We start from the raw sequence: 7,032 nt of genomic DNA on the forward strand, positions 1-7,032 counted from the left end.
TGTCAATAGAGCATCGGCGACGTCGAAAGCCAGCCATGGCGTCTGGGTAAACTTCATAGCGTTAAAGGTACGATTCAAATCTGATGAGTATCGTTCGTTCCATCACCTTCCCAATGCAACTAGCGCGATTGGGGGCATGAAGTAACCTCTAGAGGAGACTTGCCGGGTTTGAGGAGCGGTACCGGGCGACTGGTCTTCCATTCTTGAGGAACGTCACCATCCTGCCAGGAGTCATTGAAGATGTGCAGCAATGAACTTCGTGTCTGTTCACCTAGGTGGCACAATATACGGTAAGGTATACCATGTGGGCAAGGTGATGACTGATTACATAAGGCAATTAAGCGCCGCGTCGAGCTCTTGCGTGGTGAACGGCAGATCCATGCTTGAATCCCGTGTGCCTGGAACATAGTTAAACGTAAGGGAACTTGGGCCCGTTTACTGGCCTGCAATCATAGCACACAAATCTTCCGCTACGTCGAGGTCTTGTCGTCGTTGGTAGAGCGCTAGGGCCTTGAATGGGAAGCGTTGTTTCGGAACAGAACGTAGGCCTCTCACAGTTCTCCATATTTGAGATAGTGGTTTACGGGTGTTAAGGGACACAATATTTTGTCCATTTCTCAGATTCCAGTTTATTTATGCAACGTTGTATCTTCCGAGTGCATCGGGCTGTCCTTAGATCGTCAATGTACTTCGTGCCTCGGTATCTTCGTTCAACGCGACGACGAATCGCGTGAAGTCGCTTCAGCTCCAGGTCTAATTGCGAGTTCTTCGGTGAGCACATTAACGCGCGCATAGCAGACTGCGCCGTTTCTTTAATAGCTTCTTGCAGTCTAGAGAAGAGACCTTTTCGACAAACGTCCTCCAGTATGTTTTTAAACACAGTCCAATCTATTTTTCGTAGTGTTTTAGGTGGATGAGTGTTAGACATCCCGTCGATCTTAAGGTAAGTGAGGATGTGATCGCTTCCGTGTGTCTCAATGTCCAAAAACCACATAACGCGCGTGGCAAAGCGGAGTGATAGAAAGGTCAAGTTCAGGCAGCTGCTGCACAACGTACCGCGTAGAAATGTCGGACTATAGCGTCATTCAACAGCAAGAGGTCATAATTAGAGACAAATGAAGCGAATCTTCGTCGCGCTGCGTTAACTCTTGAGCCTCCCCAAATGGGGAGGCTCAAGGATATCCAGGGCCAGGATATGCTTTTATTATGTCCTCTAGTCTTTTGATATCAAATGGGCGTGATGGAAATAGGTAAGTACCTACGAGTGTAAAGGCGAGCTTTCTATTTTTGACTGTTAGGCAGACATACTCATCGTCGTCATGAGGTTGCACAGGCTGGACGACATAAGTAAGCTCACGGCGCATAAAGATGACAACCTTGCTACTTTCGTTTCTTGAGGACGTAATTGTCTTGTAGCCGAATAATCTGATTGGATGGGATATTTTTTGTTCGCAGATAACGATGATTGGAAATTGGTTAACATGCACAAATTAGCGAAAATTTTCAATGCGAGATCTTAGACCTCTGGCGTTGCACTGAATAATTGATGTATATCTGACCTCCTTACGAAATGATTGGTGATTGTTAGCCATGGCTCACTCGAGGGTTGCCATATAGGAGTGGGCTCAGCGAGTCCAGCACTTGTAGTCCCCTTCAAGCGGATGCAGCTGGTTTCGATGCTGGCCAACGTTACTCTGATTACATTGATTAGGGACTGCAACATCGGAATGATTTGGTGGCCTACTGTTGGCCCATCACCAACTGAAGTTTGCTTCGATGGAGGCATCAAGTGTGCAGGCTCCTTGGAAGGCTGGGTGCTCGGGAACGCCGCGGCCAGTCTTCTACAGAGGAAGAATTTCCCATTTGAGACCTCTTTGGAATCTGGGGTCTACTTGATCTAGAAGCTGATGTCGTTGGCACAATCTGCGCATGAACTGCACCTTGCATTGTACGCTTCCGTCGATGACGACGTCGACGCCGGATCTTTTCAGAAGCTTCACTATGTAATGAGCTGTCTCTACCCAATAGCTTCAGGTAAGCGAATTCTTTTTTGATGTGAGGACATTCTTTGGATGTGGTTTCAAGAGACCCATTACAGTTACCGCACCTAATATTTGTTGCGCGGCAGACGTCGGCAGTGTGCGACTCAGTGCACCGGGAAGGCACCATAGATTTTGCACAGGCGCCCTTATATGTCCGATCCTGAAACACTTGCGGTATTGAAGCGGCTTCGGGACAAACGGTCGAACAACGTGTCGGAAGTGACTGACTTTGACATGCGAAGGGATGTCGCCATTGAAAACTATCTTCACGCAGCAGCTGTTCCCAACGCGGCATATAGGATAGGGTAGGATACACTTTATTGCTCTAATTTATAGAGTCATTCAGCGGTCATACCGAGTGCTTCCATCTTCTTGTCGATGGTGACTCCCGTCTTGCAGGGGTGGCGCCCCTGTTCCAGGGCACCACTGAGCGTGGCTGCTCGTTGGGCATGGTGTACCAGCCCCCGTTGGAGGCATGGGTTGCCGCTGGAGGGCACACTCTCCCGATGCTCCGCACTCGGATTTTCGATATTGTGGAATGTTTTGTTTTTGCTGCATTCCCATGCACGTGATATGATAAAGGGTCAGTTTTTCACCACACCATGGGCACATGTCCCTGTGTTGGTTTGGGAACATTTTGCTTAGTATGTGTAGATTAGGGAAGGTTCCCGTTTGCAGCTTCTGCCAGCAAACTGCCTCTTGTTGATTAATCATGTTATGGGGCGGGGAGTATTTGACCGTCGTTCCTCTATGATAATTTAATATTTCGGAGTACGTCGGGATCACCGTCATGGAGTCCTCGGGGTCTCCATTTAGGTCCGCTCGGTTAGTATGCTCGCGAGCGGTCGTATCGGCCCTCTGGTTGCCCTCAGTTTCAGTGTGTCCCGGTATCCAGAAGATGTTGTGTCCAACTCGTCCTTCGTGTTGGCCAGCGCGGAGGAAGATTTGGAGCGGCTTTTGGCCAATTCTGCCATTGATATAATTACGGCATGCTTCCTTAGAATCCGTTAATATTGTAAGGGATTTGTTTGCGCGTTAACCTTCCACGGCCGCTAGAGCAACAGCCATTTATTCTCCCTCAATTACCGTGCAGTCCCGTGCCGACGCGCAAGTGATCTCCTTATAGTCCGAGTCAATTACTGTCACGACTTTTTGCTCTGTTGTTCCTTGTTCCCGATGATACACCGCGGCGTCCGTATATACCAAGTTCGCCCTGGTTGCTAGATATTTCTCTACATATTTTGCCCTAGCGTTCCGCCTGGCTGCGTGTAGGTTTGGGTCCATGTTTCTTGGCAAGTACCCTACCTTGATGGTGCTGCGGTAATCATCTGGTAGGTTTGCCGTTCTCTGTTCTTCCCTTTCTATTTCTCGATGTCCCAGCCTTTTTAGAAGCTTCCTGCCCGTGGTAGTCTGCTGGAGTCTGAGTATCTGCGACCCTAATTGTGCTTCTTTGAGTTCCTCCAACGTGTTATGGAGTCCGAAGGCTAACAGCTTCCTTGTCGAGGTGTTGGCCGGCAGATGAAGAGCTGTTTTGTAGGCTTTCCTTATGATGGCGTCGGCATGGTCCCTCTCGCCTTTGTGTTGTAATAGGGGAGGGAGCACGTGATTCGGCTGATTACGAGGCTCCTAATCAGCTTGACCGTGTCTCCCTCCCTCATACGTGCGTTATGACCACTCCTTCATACGCCGGTTTAATCAGGATAGGCAGATCCGAGTTCGTAATTGCCAGGCCAATGTCGTAGATGACGCTGGCAGTACAGGTTCCTTCCATTGGTATAACCGGTCGCACTTTGATGTTCCCCAATTCCGTTATCTATCGGAGCTTTTCTAGCGCATTTCCACGGGTCGTGTAGACAGCCAAGCCATTCTGCCGCGTTTTTAGTCGAACCTCCTTAATTTCATTTGGCGCTATTCCCTCAAGGGAGATGGAAAGAGGTTGCCTGTTTAGTCGTCGAAGGCTGATGGAAGAGTCCTAATGAATGAAGAGGGTGGTGGGCGGCCAGCGCTCATGCTTTGCCTGCAGGGTTGATGTAGTGCCAGGTGACGACGTCTTGATGAGCCTTCTTTTGGCCTTTCGGCTCATCACCGAAACAAAGTTGTCATCCGATGAGTCATCGCCTGAGACTGAGTAAACCTCAGTGCCTTCGCTGGTGCTGGGCCAAGTGCCACGATTCCTCGAAGAGCTTATGGAAGTAGACCTCTGGCCTGCCGGGCTGGCAAGCTCCGCGTTCATGGCCACGAGAGCAGGAGCATCAGTGGAGTCTTCAATGCTGGTGAACCAGGTGGCATGCGTCAGTGAAGAGCTCGCTGCAGTGGTCCTCTGGCCGTTCGGGCCTGTGGGATGCTCCGCATCCATAGCTGCAAGGCAGGACGCTTAAAGCGCCCAGGAAATCGTGGAAAATTAAGCGAAATATAGCTAGCCGAAATAGATGGGTTCCAGCAAAGAGCAACTTCGTCGTCGTCTCCCAACGACATTAAAATTAGTTGCTAGGCTGGTTCTTTTAAATACGAAAGGCTAGGGACGTCACTCCCCAGATCGCAAGCTGCCGTCGCAGCGGCAGCTTGTGCAACAGTAATCTTTAGCGGGAAACGTATGTGGGGAGCGCTACGTGCTTCGCATTGTTACCAGAAGCGCTTTATCATCAATCGTGTGTTTCGGATGCATGTTTGTGTTTGTTCTTTATTGAAACGCATGCTGTTCTGTATGTTGTATGTGTGATTCCAAAGAATGCATGCACTGTTGCCTTCACTTTGCTGAGTGCTTGAAGCCTCTGCCATACACGGATACGAGCCACTGCTCCTGACCTGCATTGCCGCCGGGATCGGCTTACGGACACGGACGCGAAAAATGACGACCACCGAGAAGCTAACAGCATCACTGTAAAAAAGGGGAAGGCACACGACAACACACCCCATCACGCAACGGGTGCGAGCATTATAGACGAGAGTCTATCTAGCCCCGTGGTCGACAAAAATTCGAGGAGAGCATTGTGAGCCTCGTATCGAGTTCGACCCTTCGGAAATAAAAATATTTAAATAAGGTAAAGGAAAGTAATAGAAGAAGTAAAGCCGACTTTGTCGTCGATGGGAGGCTGTCTTTTCCTACCTAATGCACTTACATTGGCTATGTTGAGTAGCTTGAAGGTGTGTAAGCGGTGACGCGCAGGGAGGGCTTGCGATTTGTGAGGAGGTTCGATCCAGTTATTGTTGTCTTCAGCCGATGCCCCTCAAAAATTATATTTAGTCCCTCTCATTTCCACGATGGCGATCTTCCAGTGTTGGCAGACCTGCGTGGTGATGGTCCTCCATGCACCCTCGAGTGACGAGGAAGCCCATGGTGGCAACATGCAGTATTGATATGTACTACACATCGCTTAGAGGTGCGCCGTCAGCCTTCTCGAAGCACGTACTGCACCGAATGCCGTCCGCGACACCAGGACCACCTGCACGAAAGCATGCGTACAGCCTTCGCTCTAACATTCCTGAAGTTGGAAGAGATGGAGTTTCCGCCTTATGTTTGCGTCAACTGCGCTTTTCAAGAAGTAAACGTGGAACATCGTGAGACATTAATCGCCGGTAAAATTAGCTGCCATTTCCAACCACATCCAAATAACTGCGCTTATTCGTACTGTCTAGTATAATCTTATCCTTTATTTCTGCTCCTTCTCATGATAAATTAACCAATGCGCAGGCTAAATAACTGCCATGAAAATACAATTCCGCCCTCACCCAACAACGCGCGCGTATGTGCTTCCGTGTGTGTTTGTGTGCGCACATATATTACGTTCGTTACAATCGTTTACTATACATCGCCGGCACATGTACTGCTGGACGTATTTCTATTGCCGCACTTCTAGGCCGCTATTTTGTAGCGATGCCTTATGCCTTATTCTATGCTATTCTTATCATCCACCACACACGGCCGCCTGATCCCGTTGATAATGTGGGCAGACCGTCGCTCTGACCACTGGCCAAGCGCGAAAAGCCGGAAAAAGCATAGAATAGGGAAAGGCATCGCTACAAAATACCGGCCCTAGATGCTTTCACAGAGCGGTGCGTGAGTGTAGGTGTGCGCTTGCGTGCATGCTCACTTTTTTCGTGTCGCTTACACTGATGCCCCAACGTTGCCATCCTTTTATAGTACCACGATGGCGTCAACGGGGACGCACTATATAGGTTCACCAGCCGGGCGACGTGAGCGCGCGACAGGGTGGGCGTTCTACTCTTGCGCCTTCCGCATGGGGCCGGTGGAGCACGGTTGCCAGTAGCGGACGTAAATAAACAAGCGGGCGGCAGTAACCCGGAAAAAGGCTCGCGCGACCCGCAATCATCGGCCGGCCGCGGAAGGCGACGGCCAATTAGAATTCCCGGAAAGACACTCGGGAGCGGTCAGGGCCGAAGCCAGCCACGCCCGGCGCTGCTTTTTCTTGATCAGTCGCAGGATTCGCGGAAGCGCAGGGTGTGGCTCCGCCATAAACACCTGTGGGTGCCCGCTCTCTCAGAGCCCGGACTGCGCAGCGACACCGTTGCGCGAGACCCTGTCACCTCGTGCGTCGGGGCTTGGCTGCTCTGGCCGCTGTTTCGCTGTCGCGAAGGCGAGGCGGTTCTCGAAGCGAATTCGAGAGCACACTTTCAGTGTACGCGGTTTCCTTGCCCTGATTGATGAGAACGTTGAAGACGGATTCAAACTACAATCTTGGCGCATGATCATAATGTTTTTTTACTTACCATTGCTTAATCTTATTTTATCGCCTTCGTGTGCTCTCGCACTTATGTGTTTAGTATTGAACCACTTATTTCTTCCCCTACACCCCCTTTAAATAACTCAGATTTGCTTTTGTATCTTTGTGGAATTACCCCTCCTGCTTCGGCCTATCAAGTCCTGCAGTATTCTGCAAATAGAGATGAATGAATAAATAACATTACGTCAAAGTGTACACTGTGAGAAATAAGACGTGTGAAAACACTGCCTAGAATGGCTTCTTTCAGG

Source organism: Dermacentor albipictus, chromosome 1, assembly GCF_038994185.2.
Source record: "Dermacentor albipictus isolate Rhodes 1998 colony chromosome 1, USDA_Dalb.pri_finalv2, whole genome shotgun sequence".
NCBI classification, from domain to species: domain Eukaryota; kingdom Metazoa; phylum Arthropoda; class Arachnida; order Ixodida; family Ixodidae; genus Dermacentor; species Dermacentor albipictus.